At 38.8% G+C, this 19,611-nt stretch overlaps 1 long non-coding RNA gene across 2 annotated transcripts in view; it reads left to right on the forward strand.

Annotated features, from left to right (window-relative positions):
- LOC138985403 (uncharacterized) overlaps positions 1-19,611 on the forward strand; it is a 68,865-nt gene that overhangs the window by 29,385 nt on the left and 19,869 nt on the right. For both annotated transcript variants that reach the window (XR_011462455.1, XR_011462456.1), the window contains exon 2: positions 17,738-17,954. This is a non-coding gene — a long non-coding RNA (uncharacterized lncRNA). The remainder of the gene's footprint in view (positions 1-17,737; positions 17,955-19,611) is intronic.

Below are 19,611 nucleotides of genomic sequence, written 5' to 3' on the forward strand. Positions count from 1 at the left end.
GAAAGTTTTTTTTTTTTTTTTTTTTGGCCAGCTTTTTATATTGACAAATAAAATTGTGAGATATTTAAGGTGTACTTTGCGATGATTTGATATAGACACGCATTGTGAAAGGATTCCGTCCATCCAGCTAACACATTCGTCACCACACATATTTTGGTGAGAACATTTAAGTTCTACTTTCTTAGTAAATTTCAATTATATGAGGCAATGTTACGAACAGTAGTCACCATGTTGTACATCAGATCCTCAGAACCTTTTCATCTTATAGCTGAAAATCTGTTTTTCCCCTGTTTTTCCCTTCCTCACAACACCTGGCAACAACTTTTCTATTAAAAAGTTGGGCTGAAAAAGAAGAACCATATTTAAGCGATACCACAAAGTGTTTAGTTTTCTCTGTCTGGTTTATTTCACTTAGCATTGTGTCCTCAAGTTCCATCCATGTTGTCACCTTTTTTTTTGTTTTTAATGACTGAATGATGTTCCATTGTATATACACATCACATCTTCCTTATCCATTCAGCCATTGATAGACATTTAGGTTGTTTCTTAAAAATCTCTTAATGGCACCAGGAAGGCATTTTCTATGTGAGTTCTTATGCTGCTTGGGGGTTATTAGAGCTAAAGTATGATTCTCTCTGATGAAGGGGCCTCCCTGGCTTGCTTGCATCCCCAAGACTGTTCAAGTGATCCTGCAGATGAGAAGCTGTTGTATCAGTATTTTCCTAAAGAGAAAAATACACTAAAAAGTTGAAAGGAAAACTGTTACTTTGGTGAGGGCAGCCCTGGAGCAGGTGGCCAGGATTTCTTCCTTCACTGAGATCTCCTTCCCATCCTTCAGTTCAGTTCAGTTCAGTCTCTCAGTCGTGTCCGACTCTTTGTAACCCCATGAATTGCAGCACGCCAGGCCTCCCTGTCCATCAACCAACTCCCGGAGTTCACTCAGACTCATGTCCATCGAGTCAGTGATGCCATCCAGCCATCTCATCCTCTGTCGTCCCCTTCTCCTCCTGCCCCCAATCCCTCCCAGCATCAGAGTCTTTTCCAATGAATCAACTCTTCGCATGAGGTAGCCAAAGTATCTCTCCTTAAATCAGCATCAATTCAATTCCTCCTTAAGCTAGGTGCAGAGGTGCGGAGATAAACACTGAGTAAAACAGGAACAAGAAGAACTAAAGAAGTGAGGCAAGTCATCTGTTGAGAGTAGGTCGACCCAGTGAAACTAAAACGAAGTTCAAGTTCAAAAAGCAGGAGTGCCTAGAGTCAAGAGCTTGGGCAATTGTCAAGGTTGAAGCTGAGGTTTCTGAGTTTTATCTATCTTGGTTTAGATCAGAACATACATTTTCCTGTTGAAATACTAAATAATATCTTCACATAGTTGGCTTGGTAGAATTCGCTTTCTAAATCACAACATTTTAATTTATAATTTAAATGCAATCCTCATCAAAATTCCAGTGCTTTTTGAGGGGTGCAGAAATTGACAAGCTGATCTTAAAATGCATATGGAAATGCAACGGAACTTGAATAGCCAAAACAATCTTAAAAATGAATAGCAAAATGGGAAGACTCACTCTTCCTGACTTTAAAACTTTTTACAAAGCTACAGAATCAAAACAGTATAGTACTGGCATGAAGATAGAAATATAGAATCCAGGAATAAAGCTTTAAACATGTGATCAACTGATTTTTGACAAGAGTGCCGACTATTCACTGCGAAGAGTAGTCTTTTTAACAAGTGGTGCTGCAACAACTGGATATTCACATGTGAAAGAAGAATGTTGGACTCCCATCTTACACTGCAAACAACAATTAACTGAATTAGACACCTAAAGGTATAAGGTAAAATCACAACGCTTTTAGAGGAAAACACATTAGGAAGTCTTCATAACTTTGGATTATGCAATGATTTCTTAGTTATGACACTAAAAGCACAAGTGGGAAAAGAAAAGTAAAGCTTAATTGGACCTTAATAGAATTTAAAAATATTTGTACTGCAGAGGAACACCATCAAAAAAAAGTGAAAAGAATGCACAGAACTGGAGAAAATATCTGCAAATCATATATATTCAGTATCCAGAATATATAAAAAAAGCTATGCAGATGACACCACCCTTATGGCAGAAAGTGAAGAGGAACTCAAAAGCCTCTTGATGAAAGTGAAGGTGGAGAGTGAAAAAGTTGGCTTAAAGCTCAACATTCAGAAAACAAAGATCATGGCATCCGGTCCCACCCCTTCATGGGAAATAGATGGGGAAACAGTGGAAACAGTGTCAGACTTTATTTTTCTGGGTTCCAAAATCACTACAGATGGTGACTGCAGCCATGAAATTAAAAGACGCTTACTCCTTGGAAGGAAAGTTATGACCAACCTAGATAGCATATTCAAAAGCAGAGACATTACTTTGCCAACAAAGGTTCGTCTAGTCAAGGCTATGGTTTTTCCTGTGGTCATGTATGGATGTGAGAGTTGGACTGTGAAGAAGGCTGAGTGCTGAAGAATTGATGCTTTTGAACTGTGGTGTTGGAGAAGACTCTTGAGAGTCCCTTGGACTGCAAGGAGATCAACCAGTCCATTCTGAAGGAGATCAGTCCTGGGTGTTCTTTGGCAGGAATGATGCTAAAGCTGAAACTCCAGTACTTTGGCCACCTCATGCGAAGAGTTGACTCATTGGAAAAGACTCTGATGCTGGGAGGGATTGGGGGCAGGAGGAAAAGGGGACGAAAGAGGATGAGATGGCTGGATGGCATCACTGGCTCGATGGACATGAGTCTGAGTGAACTCCCGGAGTTGGTGATGGACAGGGAGGCCTGGTGTGCTGCGATTCATGGGGTCACAAAGAGTCGGACACGACTGAGCGACTGATCTGATCTGATCTGATCACAAATTATCAATAAAGGGCAACCTAATTAAACATGGGCAAATTATTTAATATACATTTCTCCAGTGATACACAAATGGCCAATAGGCACATGAAAAAATACTTAGTATTTTTTCCATGTCTCACCAGAGACATGGAAATAAAAGTGTGAGATACCACTTTATATTCACTAGGATGGTTATGATAAAAAAAAAAAAAAGAACAATAACAGTGTAGACAAGTAATAGAGGAATTGGAATCCTCATACACTGCTGTAAAATTCTTGTAGTGGCTGCCATGGTTAACAACTTGGGCATTCCTCAAAATTTAAGCGTAGAGTAACTATGCTGCTGCTGCTGCTAAGTCACTTCAGTCGTGTCCAACTCTGTGCGATCCCATAGACAGCAGCCCACCAGGCTCCCCCGTCCCAACTATATGACCCAGCAATTCCATTCCTGGTTATCTACCCCCAAAGTAATGAAATCTATACAAAAATGAGCTCAAATGTTCATAACAGCATTATTCATCAAGACCAAAACGTAGAAACAACTGAAATGGTCATTAACGCACAAATGGGTAAGCAAAACATGATGTATCCATACAATGGAAGAGGAATAAAGTACTGATACATGGGACAACATGGATGAACCTTGAAAACATTATTCAAAGTGAAAGGAACAGATACAAAAAAATGTATTGTATGATTCCATATTTATGAAATGTCCAGAATACAGAAATCCATAGAGATGGAACGTGTATTAGTGTTTGCGTAGGTCAGTTGGGAGAGGGGAAACAGGGAGTGACTGCTAATGGGTATGAGGCTTTTTTTGAGGGGGTGACAAAATGTTCTAAAATTAGATTAAGGTGATTTTTACTCAACTTCACAAAAATAGAAAGTCATTGGATGATGCACTTTGGATGGGTAGGTTTTATGGCATGGAAGTTTTATCTAATAAAGCTGTTAAAAGTAAATGAATAAGTAAAAAATAAAGTGAAAGTACACTATAATTTTGGCAAATATTTAGAATTTTTCTTTGCTTTATCACAGTATATACATATTTTGTGATTATTAATTTTTAAAAGGGAACATACTATAGATTCTATTCCAACATTTAGAAAATTCTGTTATGTAATGAGCATTTTTCTCAGGTCAATATATACTGATTTCAACATTTATAAAAGTCACAAATTAATCCATTCATTGGTATTACATCAGAGAAGGCAATGGCACCCCACTCCAGTACTCTTGCCTGGAAAATCCCATGGATGGAAGAGCCTGGTAGGCTGCAGTCCATGGGTCATAGCTTATTTTAATATGTAGTTTTTGATGAACATTTAGGTGACTTCTAATTATTTTTAAACAAAGAACACACCAGTGAATATCTTTATACATTTATCTTTGAGTAATTTTGTACTTCCAAAGTATATTTCCTTAAACTAGGATTGTCTTCAAAGTTATTTTTATGAGAAACTGGGAAAGACCTAATTAGGTGCTATGTACCATTTTAAATCGGAAGTTCTCCATATTTACATTTTAACTCTGGAACTTTGTCCATTACCTGAAACTTTTCTTTAAATACATAAAATTATCTTCTTGGAAAGGGAAGAGATTTTTTCCATATCCATGAATACTCTCACTCTCCTAGAATATAAATACAATCATTATACATTATCTGTCTAATTTATATTTTGGAAATATCTAGCAAAAAAATTGTTAGCCTTAAGAGTTAAAGCCCAAAGCCCTGATATTAATCTTAAACCATACAGTATTTCCTGTATAATTTATATTTTATGGTGCTAAATTGACAATATCCTTTATATATTTTCTTTTAAATTACTTTTCTTCATTTTTAGTTATTTCAGCTCTGAGTATTTCAGTTCTAGTATAAAGAATCAAATCTAGAAGCAGAAAAGTTGTAAGACATGTTCTTCTGCCAAGTTTCTAATTGTGATCCAGAAAACTTCAACTTAATGTATGAGTAATTAATGTTTATTCTATTGTATATTGTATATAATTTTGTCATAAAATTCCTGCAACAGGGGAATGACCAGGAGAGAGATATGAGCTGTTCTATGGTCAGATGTACTATTCATCTGCTCTCTAGTCATGCTACAGCCAGTTTCAGATTTTATCCAGGAAACGCCTGATGTTGTGACCTGGCAGCAACAAGGGATTTTTTTTTTTTTTTTTTTACTGTTTTCATAGTTTTACCTTTTCAGAATGTCATATAATTGGATTTATAAAATATATAACCTTATTCAAAATGCCTTCTTCCACTTAGGAATATATAAAGTTCATCAATACCTTTGGCAACTTGGTATCTCATCCCTTTTTATCAATGAATAATATTACAGTGTGTGGGTGTACTAGCTTATTAACTCATTCACCCATTGAAGGATATCTTGGTAATTTCCGGTTTGGGCAACTATGAATCGAGTTACTATAAGCATTCAGATGCAGGTTTTTGTGTGGACAAAAGTTTTTAAATAAGTTCAGTAAAAATCAAGGAGCAAGATCTCTGAATGATAAGATAATACTTCATAATCAATAACCAAATTGTCTTCCTAACTGGTTATGCCATTTGACATTTCTACTAGCAATGAATGTGTGAGTGTTCCTGTTGCTCTACATTTTCTCTAGAATTGGCATTTTCAACTATCTGGATTTTAACCATTTTAATAGGTACATGTGTGGTAAATATTTATTGTTTTAATTTGCAGCTCTCCAATGACAAATGATGTTGAACATCTGTTGATATACTTACTTACTATCTGTATATCTTTTTTAATGAGTCATCTGTTCAGAAAATTGCCTATTTAAAAAATAGGCTTAAATTTTTAGAATAGTTTTAGATTTATAGAAATATGTAGATACAAAGTAGAGAGGGTTCCTATAAATGCCCTCTCCTCCCCCATCAATTCTGTCTTTCTCTATTTTAGTATGTTGCATTAGTGAGGTACATTTGTTACATTATGAACCAATATTGACACATTATTATTAATTATAATGTTTGAGTTCTATAAAATACAAGAGAAATTATCCCACAATTAACAATTTGTTGTTGTCAATGAGCTGAAGCATGCTATTATTATGAAAATGCAAGTTCTGGGCTGCAAGCTCCACAGGGTGCATTTAGACCCTATTTCGTGAAAAGACACAAGGGAACAAATTACACTAGATGAGTTTCTCTTTGGAGAGACTCATTTATTCACAGAAAACAAAGAGTATTACTGTTATCTGAGAACCAGGAAATAATACCAATCTTTTGGGTTCTCCTACTTTTGTCAGGCATGAATGGACAATAGCTTTGTGTCTTGACTCAGAGGAATGGCATGAATCATTAGGACAACAATGATGCCTGTCATCACATCAGGACCTGCATTAACGGTGATCACCTAAATAGTTAACATCATTTCTTTGTAGCACTGACATAATGACCCTGGCTTATATTGATGGAATATTAAATTGCATGTTCTAATCCTTCCACTATTGGTTGGACCTATTCTTTTTTTTTTTTAATGTGAAATCCCATTTTTAAAAATATTTATTTATTTGGCTTAGTTGTGGCACATGAAGATCTTCACTGCAGGATGTGGGATCTAGTTCCCTGACCAAGGCTGGACCCTAGCCCCTCTGTATTGGGAGCACAGAGTCCTAGTCACTGGACCACCAGGGAAGGTTCTGGACCTATTCTTGATTTAAACACAGACATTGATCTTTAGAAGATCCCTTCTCCAGGGGATCTTCCCGACCCAGGGTTTGAACCCAGGTCTCCTGCACTGCAGGCAAATTCTTTACCTTCTGAGCCACCAGGAGTGGCTGGTGGGTTAGTTTCTGTGCTCTGCTGTGCTTAGTTATTGAGTCGTATTTAACAATTTGCAGCCCCATGGATTGCACCCCGTCAGGCTCCTCTGTCCATAGGGATTCTCCAGGCAAGAATACTGGAATGTGTGGCCATGCCCTCCTCCAGGGGATCTTCCCAACCCGGGGATCGAACCCAGGTCGCCTGCATTGCAGGCAGATTTCTTTACCATCTGAGCCACCAGGGAAGCCCAAGAATACTGGCATGGGTAGCCTATCCCTTCTCCAGGGGATCTTCCCTACCCAGGAATTGAACCAGGGTCTCCTGCATTGCAGGCAGATTCTTTATCAGCTGAGCTACCAGAGAAGCCCATTTAGAAGACAAATCTATCCTATTAGCTACATACTGATCAGAATTGTGAATCTTAGAACTGGTCGTTAGGAAGCACTTGAGCCCCCTAGGAAATAAAGTTTTCTACTTGGATAGAGTGACTTTGGACTTGATATTAATTTTTATTACTGATTTCCATCAATAGAAACAGGGACTTCTGAGGAAGAAAAGAACTGTCTTGCTTAGAATGTAGGGCAGGTAGGCAAGCAAGTCTGAGCATCTTAGTGGCTATTTGTTGGGTTCTACTCTTATTAACTCTTGAGAAAAACCACCCAAGAAAACTCAAGGCACAGAAAATATATAGCACTGTGCTTGGGATTAATGACCTACTTTCATCTTCTGTTCTGGCTCCCATGTGCCATTTTTAAGCTCCCATTCTCCAAGAAACCACAGAGGGAAAAGAGGCACACAGGTACAAATTCTAGAAGTCTCATTATGTTCTGAAGAATAAATTAATCCACTAGGTTGCCAAGAGCCTCCAGTGTTTTCCACTGGGTGTAAAAGGGTTTACTCTGGTTTCTGACTGCCTTGGTCCTTTATAAGATCAGTTTTCTTAACAGTATCTCTTTCCTTAGCATGGGGCTATCCCTAAACAATACAGTTTTCCTTTGCCCAGGAAACTGCAGCTATTTTGATATTCTCCAGAACTCTTGTCTCCCTGTCTCCTTCACTTGTTGCTTGGGAAAGGAAAAGCAATTTCCTTCCTTGGGGAACCCTAATCTTTATTTGTATTTCTATTTTGAATCAGAACTGAGTAAGTTTTGTTACGTTGTCACTCACTGTAACAAAGACAGAAGAAGGAACACTCTCTATGTACCTTTGGGGAGAGGGAAGTGTGGCCAGGGGAAATTAATTGTTTGACATAGACTGGAAGCACAGAAACCATCTCACTGTATCATTTGTTGTCAATACCTTTCTTCATTCCTTTTGTTGATTAGACGTTTTCTTTATGTACTACAGCCCGGGATTTCTGCAGTGGGAGATTCTCTTTCTGATAGTCTTGGTGTTCCTTTGGTCTTTTGGTAAAGGCATTTGACCTAATCATGATAAGCTGGTGAGTTGGCTTCATCTATAGAGTGGAACAGGGACTGTTGGCTGAGAAAAGTATGAATGCTGAAGCTGAGGGCAGAGTTGGCTCATGGAACATTTTATCTGTCCTCTGAGTTTCTTGTCCCAGTACATCAACAAATTTGTTTTTGTTTAAAGACTTTCCCACACAAGTGTCTGCCAAGTTGAGAAGACTGCTTTTTGAGATTGATCTTGGTTTTCTTGGAACAAGAGCTGAGATCATATAATAAGCTCAATTGGTCTTAGTGAGTAAAAGTTGGGAGATTTTATTTCCATATACATCAGCCAGATCTGGGCATAGAATAAAAAAGGTCTGGACACTAGGTGGGTATGGGTGGGAAATGCAAGGAGAGAACTAGTGAAAGGAGGCTTTCATGTCTGTCTGCTTTTCCCACTTGTTTTTAAAACTGTTTAGGTCACTCGGAAATAGGGTACTGAGCTTGTAATGTTCCATACTGAGACTGCTGTTGGTCATACTCGTATATGATTTAAATTAGGCTCTGCTGTGCGTGGTCAGTATTGTCCAACTCTTTACGACCCCATGGCCTGCAGCCCACCAGGCTCTGTTGTCCATAGAATTTTCCAGGCAAGAATACTGGAGTGGATTGCCATTTCTGCTCCAGGGAATCTTCCCAACCCAGGGATCAAACTAGTTTATTAGAAAAGAGTCTTTACATTTCTGATCTCTGGATTGGTAGAGATACTGTCAATACACAAAGAAGTTCCAAAGTGTCCTCTTAGAGTTAGACTAGAAGACTCCTTTCCTTTGAGGCATAAAAACCACTCCACTGTGATAATCCCACTTGCTGGGAGCTCCTTAAAAAAAAAAAGGCTATAAAAAATGTAATTTAGTGGACATAAATTAGACTGTTCTTAGTGAAAGCAGGAGATAAGTATCACGGTAAGATCACATTGTGTGCTGGGTTGTTATTTGAAAAGGGACATGGAATCTGATGGGCTGGGAAATGGCTCGGCCTTGATGAAGGAAGGCATTGATGGATCATTATGGGATGCCATGTGTTCCTTGAGATTGGTTTGCGGCTTTAAGCCACATGGAAGTTGAATGAGAGGAACGAGAGGAACTTGGAAGTTTATCAGAGACAGAAGTGTAGGGGATTACAGTGGCCATGGTGAATGTGAACCCTAGCATAGGCTTTCAGAGAGGAAATGGATGTCTGCCATGCCCACAATCAAAGAGCAGCATTGCCTGGAGAACTTACTAATGTCTGCAAATCCCAGCCAAATGTCTGATAGCACTTTGAGGTTGGAGGGTGTATATATAAACACACACACTCCTTTCCTGACTACTCTTGACTACTCTATGACGAAGAATAAGTAAGATGGAAACTGAGAGTCTAGATGTCAGTCAGAAACTTGCTTGTTAGTTGCTCATTTGTGTCCAATTCTTTGCAATACTTTGGACTGTAGCCCACCAGGTTCCTCTGTCCATGGGGTTTTTCAGGCAAGAATACTGGAGTGGGTAGCCATTTCCTTCTTTGGGGAATCTTCCTGACCCAGAGATCAAACCTGCATTTCCTGCATTGCAGGTGGATTCTTTACCACTGAGCCTTAAAAGGGCGGCTTAATGCTAATACTTAATACTTGGAAAGACTGATCTAGCCAGCCCCAGGCCACTGCTGCTCCTCTGTAGGCTGTCCTCTAAATCATCTGGCATAGAGAAGCATTGCTGGCTCCCAGAGGAAGAGAATGAAAAAAAAAAAAAAAAGACGCTGATTTCTACATGTCTAATTCCTCTCCCAGACTCATCAAATTGTGTAACTCACTGTATATCCACCATGAAAAGTAAGGGGTATGCCAACAAACCAGAAGTACTTGGAAAAAAAATCCTTCCTCAAAGCAATGAGAGAAGTGGGGAGGATGTATTTCTTCCTTTTAATAAGTTCTCTTGGCATCAGATCAGATCAGTCACTCAGTCGTGTCCGACTCTTTGCGACCCCATGAATCGCAGCACGCCAGGCCTCCCTGTCCATCACCAACTCCCAGAGTTCACCCAGACTTACGTCCATCGAGTCAGTGATGCCATCCAGCCATCTCATCCTCTGTCGTCCCCTTCTCCTCCCGCCCCAATCCCTCCCAGCATCAGAGTCTTTTCCAATGAGTCAACTCTTTCGCATGAGGTGGCCAAAATACTGGAGTTTCAGCTTTAGCATCATTCCTTCCAAAGAACACCCAGGACTGATCTCCTTCAGAATGGACTGGTTGGATCTCTTTGCAGTCCAAGGGACTCTCAAGAGTCTTCTCCAACACCACAGTTCAAAAGCATCAATTCTTCGGCACTCAGCCTTCTTCACAGGCCAACTCTCACATCCATCCATGACCACAGGAAAAACCATAGCCTTGACTAGATGAACCTTTGTTGACAAAGTAATGTCTCTGCTTTTGAATATGCTATCTAGGTTGGTCATAACTTTTCTTCCAAGGAGTAAGCATCTTTTAATTTCATGGCTGCAGTCACCATCTGTAGTGATTTTGGAGCCCAGAAAAATCAAGTCTGACACTGTTTCCACTGTTTCCCCACCTATTTCCCATGAAGTGATGGGACCGGATGCCATGATCTTCGTTTTCTGAATGCTGAGCTTTAAGCCAACTTTTTCACTCTCCACTTTCACTTTCATCAAGAGGCTTTTGAGTTCCTCTTCACTTTCTGCCATAAGGGTGGTGTCATCTGCATATCTGAGGTTATTGATATTTCTCCCGGCAATCTTGATTCCAGTTTGTGTTTCTTCCAGTCCAGCGTTTCTCATGATGTACTCTGCATATAAGTTAAATAAACAGGGTGACAATATACAGCCTTGATGAACTCCTTTTCACACGGGCATTTGGGGACTTCTCTGCTGGTCTAATGGTTAGAGCTTCGCCTTCCAAAGCAGAGGATATGGGCTTGATCCCTGGTCGAAGATCTAAGATCCTACATGCCTCATGGCCAAAAATTGAAACTTAAAAAGAGAAGCAATATTGTGGTATACCAGTGTTTTCATGATTGACAACATCAGCAGTAAGAAAATTATGTCTGCTTTGGGGACTATAGCATGAGAACAGAGAAAATAAATGTTTAAAAAGTAATCATTTCCTCAGCATTGTTAGTGTTTTCAGAATGCCAGAAGGTGTTCTGATTACATTAATCCATGAAAGCAATGCAAGAAAAAAAAGTTATGAGAATAAGATAAGTTCATATATTATCAAAGAATAGGAGCTGGTCAGTCAGGAGACATTTTTGAACACTCACAGCTCATAAAGAGTTTGTGACCTAATGGAAAAGACAGAAACCAACCAATGCAAAAGAAATAGACATTTGCAAGTACAAAATTTTATTGTTAAGTCAATGAAGGTTAAGTCAGTGTTTTTGCTAGCAGGCAGGGTTAACCAGGCAGAGTTTCCAAAGAAAGTGAATCTTGATCTGTGATGACGAAGAGGTGGGGAATGTGGAAACAGTGGCCTTGAGTTTCCAGGCATATGGTGAAAATCCATAGAAGCATGCTAGAGAGTTGCTGATGTCATCCAAGGTTGAAAGTGAAGTATTATGATGCTGCTGCCGCTGCTGCTGTTGATGGAAAGAAGATAAACACTGTGACAGACGCCCACAATATTTTTGGCAAGAAATAAAATTCCGTTTAGTATGAGGCATTTCAAGGGAATGACCTTTAGCTTGCACATATGGCATATTTTTGGCTCATTGCTGAACTATGGGGTTTGGGATCTATACAAATATGGAAGGCATCAGCTGAAATGCAATACATAGTTTCTTGGTCAATGGAATTGACAAAGTGAAAACTGCAACAGTTCCCCACCTAATGTGTTGAAACAACAGAAATAACACCCAAAATACCAGCAAGGGCTTTCCCCCCGAAAAAGAGAAAATGAGAAAAGCACTAAGACATATGCTAAAGGTTACCTGTATTGTTACTTCTAATTCTCTTTTCAGTCTGAAATCAAATGCATAGTTTCTTCAATGTGATAAGAGAAATCCTTCTGTTTGTTCACTAAAATCAAAGAGACAGTGAGGGTCAATGAGATATCCCCAGGCAAGTTCTCATGTAGATCTTCTAACTTCTACTATTATCACAATAAAGACCTACTACACATACATGATTTCTTACTTTTAACTTATTTTCCTTTCAATTTACCCAGTTCAAGGCTACTGATAAATAGTCCTACAATACTTATTCTTTGCCAATCTGAATTGTTAAAATAATTTTCTATTCTCTATAATAGGTGAGTTCATTAGCCTAATAGTCAAAATTATATATAAGGTGGGCCTATTTTTCTCTTTTTCTTTCCTTATTCTTTTTTTGTTTTGTTTTGTTTTTTGGAAGCTTGAGGTCTTTTAATTGACAATTCTCCATATACACAGATACCCTCTTAGCTCTTCTCCAGTGTAAGTAAAGTATGAGCACTTAACTCTCGTTTCTCAACAGGACAAGATGGGCCTATCTTTTTTTTTTTTTTTACTTTAATTCCCTTACTTCATAATTCAAATTCTCCTGTATGATTACCCGTACTGATTTACTCATTGTTTCTCTAAATAGCTCATTGAACTTTTTCGTCACTACATCTTTGGTCACTCTAGTCTCTCTTATCCCACCCCTCCCTCTGTCTACCTCCTTCCCTAAGTACAGATGCAGCTAAAATCTACCTTCTGCATGAAATTCTCTCTCAATACTGCAGTCAGGTTTTCTTTTTACTGTATGTACTGCTTATGCATCTTAGATCAGCTATCAACTTATGCCTATAGCGAGAAAAGTGGAGCCTTATGAATAGACATGGTCTGTGGATGGGACCATTCCCAGAGAAGGAGGAAGTCGTCACTGGTTACAGGGCCACTTCTGGAAAGATAGCCTCATGTATGCAGTCTTTTGACTCCTACTTGGCCACATAAAAATGAGCCTTAGGCCCGGAACTCTTCTTTACCAAGACATGAGGAATCCTCACAGCCTGTGCTGGGCTTGTCACCTTGTGTCGGAATATCTTTCCCTGTTTTGGACCTTTATTCTGTTTAGTTCAGTTCAGTTCAGTTGCTCAGTTGTGCCTGAGTCTTTGCGACCCCATGGACTGCAGCACACCAGGCTTCCTTGTCCATTACTACCTCCTGAATCTTGCTCAAACTCATGTCCATTGAGTTGGTGATGCCATGTTTAAGCATGTATCAGAGGGCACCACTACTATATTTGTCTCTGTGGGGAGGGGGCAGAATCCTTCATTCTAGGCACAGGAGAAGTGCCTGTAGGTTGGTCACTCTATGGTGGTTGCCTGCAGGGGTCCTCTGGCCATGGGGGACAAGTGCCCATTACCAAAGCTGACCTTCCTTGTTCTGCTCTTCTCTGTGTGAGTAATGAGGTGTTCCATAGTGACTCTGATACCAAGATGCAGTTGGCAGAAGTGTTTGGACTCCTACTCCTGGTGATAGGCAACAAGTGTCACTTGCTTGACAGTTACCAAAAAAAAAAAAAAAAATGTCTAATGTGAATGATACAAAAAATAAAGCCAAAAACCAAAATGTATGGGTTGCCCTGGTATAAAGCCTACAACCTGCGGGAAATGTGTTTTTCTTGACCTGAGTTCCAGGACTTTGATTTTAACGATTACATTTCCTGGTAGATGAAGATTCGAGGATGAACCAGATCAAGGGTGAAAGGCAGATGGCAGCTGTACTACTTTGCTGAGTCATATTCTAAAGCAGGGTATCTAATAAGCAAAGGAAAAGAATAGATACCAAGGCGTCAACAATCATTCTAGAAAATAGGTTTTGAAAACAAACGTGCCTACGGCAGGAAGTCTCACTTTCCAATCATTCATACTATACAGCATCTCTGAAAACTAAGGCAGGTAGGGTAACAGTCTGCAATCATTCTCAGACACTTTGCCAAGTGATTTTGCAATAACGTTTAAGGAATTTTAAAAATTAGTCTTTAGTTTGAAGGCTCCTTTTGTGTGGTTAAAATACCATTTTGGGGGAAAACTAAGTTCCAATGGGAAAAGAATGTAGTTTGGGTTATGGGTCAAGTTGGGAGTATCGGGTAAAGGAAGAAGGAATGATGTCACAGTGAAGCAAACTTAATTCAGGAAAAAAATGCCTCAGTTCCCAGAATATTTGCTAGGGAAAGGTGGAAAGAAGAGAGGGATCTACCCACACAAATTTTGCTGGCTTACACTTGATATGCCTAAAGGATGAGTTATAACAATAACAGTTAGTATCAGATGTGCAGTTGGAATCAACTTTTGATGATAAAAATATAAGAATATAAAGATTTCCTCCATAGTTTGTATTAGTTTTTATGGTTTAACTCTTTTTACATTTAAATCTTTGATCCATCTGGAATTAATTTTGTTGTAGTATGTGAGGTTGGTATCCAATTTAACTAATTTCCAACTGTAATTCAGTTATCTTAATAATAACTATTAAATAAGCAATCATTTCCCCACTGATTCAAACTGACATTTATAATAACAAAATAACCCCTTATGTCTATTGTAGTCTACTATCAGCCTTTCTAGAATATTACTGTGATATTTTCTATCACACTTTATTTCTCTGTTTATACATGAATTAGAATTAAACTCATGCTTAGTCACTTCAGTCGTGTCTGACTCTTTGTGACCCCATGGACGGTAACCCACCAGGCTCCTCTATCCATGGGAATTTTCAGGCAGGGATACCAGAGTGGGTTGCTGTGCCCTCCTCCAGGGGATCTTCCTCCCAGGGACTGAACCTGTGTCTCCTGCATTGCAGGCAGAATCTTTTACCTCTGATCCACCAGGGAAGCCCTAGAATTATGCTATGGTAGGCAAAATAATGCTGTCTCCCAGATGGCCACATCCTGTCCCCTGGTACCTATGAGTGCTGCTGCTGCTGCTAAGTCGCGTCAGTCGTGCCCGACTCTGTGCGACCCCATACGGCAGCCCACCAGGCTCCCCCGTCCCTGGGATTCTCCAGGCAAGAACACTGGACTGGGTTGCCATTTCCTCCTCCAATGCATAAAAGTGAAAAGTGAAAGTGAAGTCGCTCAGTTGTGTCCGACTCTTAGCGACCCCATGGACTGCAGCCTCCCAGGCTCCTCTGTCCATGGGATTTTCCAGGCAAGAGTAGTGGAGTGGGGTGCCATTGCCTTCTCTGGTACCTATGAGTATGTCACCATAAAAGGGATTTTGCCAACATGAAAATGGTAAGGACCTTGAGATTTTTCTTAGATCATCTGAATGGGCAAAATCCAACCCCAAATGTCCTTGAAATTAGAGAAACTCTTCCGTCTGTGTTCAGAGTAAGAGATAAATGTGACTACAGAAAAATGATTAGAGAGATGCAACATTGTTGGCTTTGAAGATAGAAGCAGGGGACCAGGAGCCAAGGAAAGCGATGGCCTTTAGAAGGTGGAAAAGCTAAGGAAATGAATTCTCCCTAGAACCTCTAGAGAGGAACACAGATCTGCCCCCACCTTGATTTTAACCCAGGAAGGTCCACTTCAGACTTCTGACCTCCAGAGGTAAAACAAATCTGTGTTGTTTGAGTTTGTGATAATTCTTTATAGAAGCAATAGGAAATGAATACATGTGCAATTTTAATGTTTTAATATCAGGCAGAACTAGTTTAACCCTGCGCCCATAGCTTAAAAAAAATTTTTGTCTAGTCAACATCTGTCACCATAAATTAGTTACAATTTTTTTTCTTGTGAGGACAACTTTTAAGAGTTGCTCTTTAGCCACTTTCAAACACAATATAGTATTATTAACTACAGTCACCATGCTGTACATTATATCACTATGACTTACTTATTTTGAAACTGAAAGTTGTACCTTTTGACTCCTTCATCCATTTTTGTCCCCCACCCCCACCCCACTTCTCCTCATTCTGGGAGCTACCAATAGCTTCCGTGTACCTGTGAGTTTGTTTTATTTTTGGTTAGAAGTAGAAGTATTGGAGAAGGAAATGGCACCCCACTCCAGTGTTCTTGCCTGGAGAATCCCAGGGACGGGGGAGCCTGGTGGGCTTCCGTCTATGGGGTCGCACAGAGTCGGACACGACTGAAGCGACTTAGCAGCAGCAGCAGCAGCAGAAGTGAAATGATACGTATTTGTTTTTCTCAGTCTGACTTACTTCACTTAATAAAATGCCCTTGAAGTCCATCTTTTGTCACAGATGGCAACACTGCCTTCATTTTTATGGCGATAACATTCCACTGTGTTTGTATGTTTCACTGATCTGTTTGTCTGTTTTTACACCAATGCCATACTGTTTTGATGATTATGGCAACACTGCCTTCATTTTTATGGCGATAACATTCCACTGTGTTTGTATGTTTCACTGATCTGTTTGTCTGTTTTTACACCAATGCCATACTGTTTTGATGATTATGGCAACACTGCCTTCATTTTTATGGCGATAACATTCCACTGTGTTTGTATGCTTCACTGATCTGCTTGTCTGTTTTTACACCAATGCCATACTGTTTTGATGATTATAGTTGGAAACCAGGGAGCGTGATGCTTCCACCTGTGTCCTTTCCTAAGATTGCTTGGAATATTTGGGGTCTTCAGTGGTTTTACACAAATTTTAGGATTGTTCTATTTTAATGAAAAATGCCATTGAAATTTTCATAGGAATTGTATTGAATCTTTACATAGCTTTGAGGAGTTTGGGCATTTTGTTAATAGTAATCCTTCCAATCCATGAGCATGGAATATCTTTCCATTTGTTAGTGTCTTCAATATTTTTCATTAATGTCTGATTTCCAGTGTACAGGTCTTTCAGATCCTTGGTTAAATTTATTTACAGATAGTTTATTCTTTTTGAGGGGATTGTAAATGAGATTTTTTTTTAAAAATGTCTCTTTCTGATAGTTTGTTATTAGTATATAAAAACATGACCCATGTTTGCATATTAATTTTGTAAATTGCAACTTTACTTAATTTCTCTATTTTTCTAACAGCAACTAATAACTGCTCATAACTTACTTTTCCTCTGAATTAGTAATGGTGTGGAGAAGCAGATCAAGAACATCCATCATATGCTATGACTTACATAAATTATACGTTTTTATTGTAATATAGGCATTATCATTTGGATACATTTGTTACAGCAATTTAGCCTACCCTAATTATAACCTTACATTACTATGCTGTTGGGCAGTTTGTTTTCATCAACAACAGGTGTTTAATTATATCAAATTTTTTTTCAGCACATGTAAAATTATCAAATTATTTTTTGTTGTATTCATATGGTGGTTGTTATTAATATACTTTCTAATATGAAATCTTGAATTTCTAGAATACTCCTCAGTTGGCCATGGTATATTATTCTTTTAATATGCTATGGATTCTGTCTGAAATATTTTGGATATTTGCAAATCCAAAATTTTCTTGTATTGTTCTTTTCAGTTTTGGTGTCAGTCTAATAAATTGAATTGAATGGATTGCCTTCCATGGTAGGCAAATTATAAGATGACCACACTTCTGGTATTCTTGCTCCTGTGCAATCTCCATTTCTTGAATGTGGATTGAATTTATAGACTTATTTCTATTGAATCAGACATGGAAGTAGCCATGGAAAGTTATTTCCAAGATTAGGTTCTTAAAATAATGTATCTTCCATGTTGTACACTCTCTCAGGTTCTCCTATTGGGAGAATTCAGCTGCTATGTCATGAGACAATCCCATGGAGAAGCCATCACGAGTGAACTTGGAAGTAGATCTTCTGGGGTCCACCAAAAGCCGTGTGAATGAGCTTGGTAATAGACGCCCCTCCAGCTGAACCTCAAGGTGACTACAGCCCTTGCCAACACCTTGAGTATAGCCTGGTGAGATATCCTGACCCAGAACCATCCAGGTAAGCTACTCCTAGGTTTCTAACCATCAGAAACTGTGAGATAATAAAGTTTGTTGTTTGCAATTACTAAGTTTTGAGGCAGTGTCTTAAGCAACAATGGATAACTCATGCACCTTCTTTTTATATATTCTGAGTAAGTTTAAGTAATACAAGAGTTACCTGTTTTTTAAAGCTCTGGTTCTAATTTCCTATGAAAACTTCTTACTGTGGTGCTTTCTTGTGATTTTAGTTTTAGAGTAGTAAGGTTTACCAATTTTTCTTGGTTTATTAGTTGTAATAGTATGTTCTGACAGAGTCAGAATTAAGAGGTATCTTTTGAGTTATCCCTATTTAAAACAAATTCTTTAATGCAATTTAACTTCCTCCTTACCACTCCATGGTTCTTGGTCTTTATTATTATTTCCATAGGTTTCAGATAAAACATATTACGTTTATAAGGCTTCCCTTGTAGCTCAGTCGGTAAAGAATCTGCCTGCAGTGCAGAAGACCTGGGTTTGATCCCTGGGTCGGGAAGATCCCCTGGAGAAGGAAATAGCAACCCACTCTAGTATCCTTGCCTGGAAAATCTCATCAACAGAAGAGTCTGGTGGGCTGCAGTCCATGGGATTGCAAAGACTCGGGCACGACTGGGCGACTAACACTTACTTATTACGTTTATACGTTGTATGTTTATTTAAAATAATATAAATCTACATTGTTTTGTTTTAAAAATATTTATTTACTTATCTGGCTGCATTGGGTCTTAGTTGCAGCATGCAGATCTTTAGTCTCAGCATGCAAACTCTTAGTTGTGGCACGTGGGACATATTCCTTGACCAGGATCGAACCGGGGCCCCTGCATTGGGAGCACAGAGTTTTACCCCAGGACCACCAGGGAAGTCTCTACATTCAGTTTTTAATAACTATTTTCCAAGTGTTTTTACTATTTAATAATTATTTAATGGTGGCTTGAACACGTACAAAAGTAGGCAGAACAATATAATGAACACATACCCATATCTTGCCCCAACAGCCATGAATCCACGGTGAATTCTAGACTTTTCACTCTCCCATCCACTCCCTATATTATTTTGAAACAAATCCAAGATATCATATTTCATTCATAAAAATTTCAATATGTATCCTTAAATGTCAGAACTTTAACAATAACCATAGAGACATTATCAAAACTGAAAAATTAATACCTTAATTTTCTCTATCACTCAGTATTTACATTTTTGGTTATTTCATAAAAGTCGTGTATTCTTTGCCATTTCTATAGTTTTTCAATTTGAGCATGTTATATGAATGAAATCATACAGTGTACAATTTGGGGGGATTGGCTTTTTTAACTTAGCATAATTTCCTTGCGATTCATCTAGGCTGTCATGTGTGACAATAGTTTGTTTCTTTTACTAGCTAAGTAGTATTCCATAGTATGGATATACCACAGTTTCTTGGACCATTCACCCATTGAAGATCATCTGGGTTGTTTTTAGTTTTTGGCTATTTAAATAAAGCTATGATGAACATTTGTGTACAGGTTTGTATGAACACAAGTTTTCACTTTTCTGGGATAAATGCCCAAGTGTGTAGTCCTGCCCAAGTGCTGGGTCCTATGGTAACTGCATGTTTAATTATATTCGATCTTTACCTTTTAATTGGTATAATGAGATCA

This window comes from Bos mutus, chromosome 24, assembly GCF_027580195.1.
Source record: "Bos mutus isolate GX-2022 chromosome 24, NWIPB_WYAK_1.1, whole genome shotgun sequence".
Lineage (NCBI taxonomy): Eukaryota > Metazoa > Chordata > Mammalia > Artiodactyla > Bovidae > Bos > Bos mutus.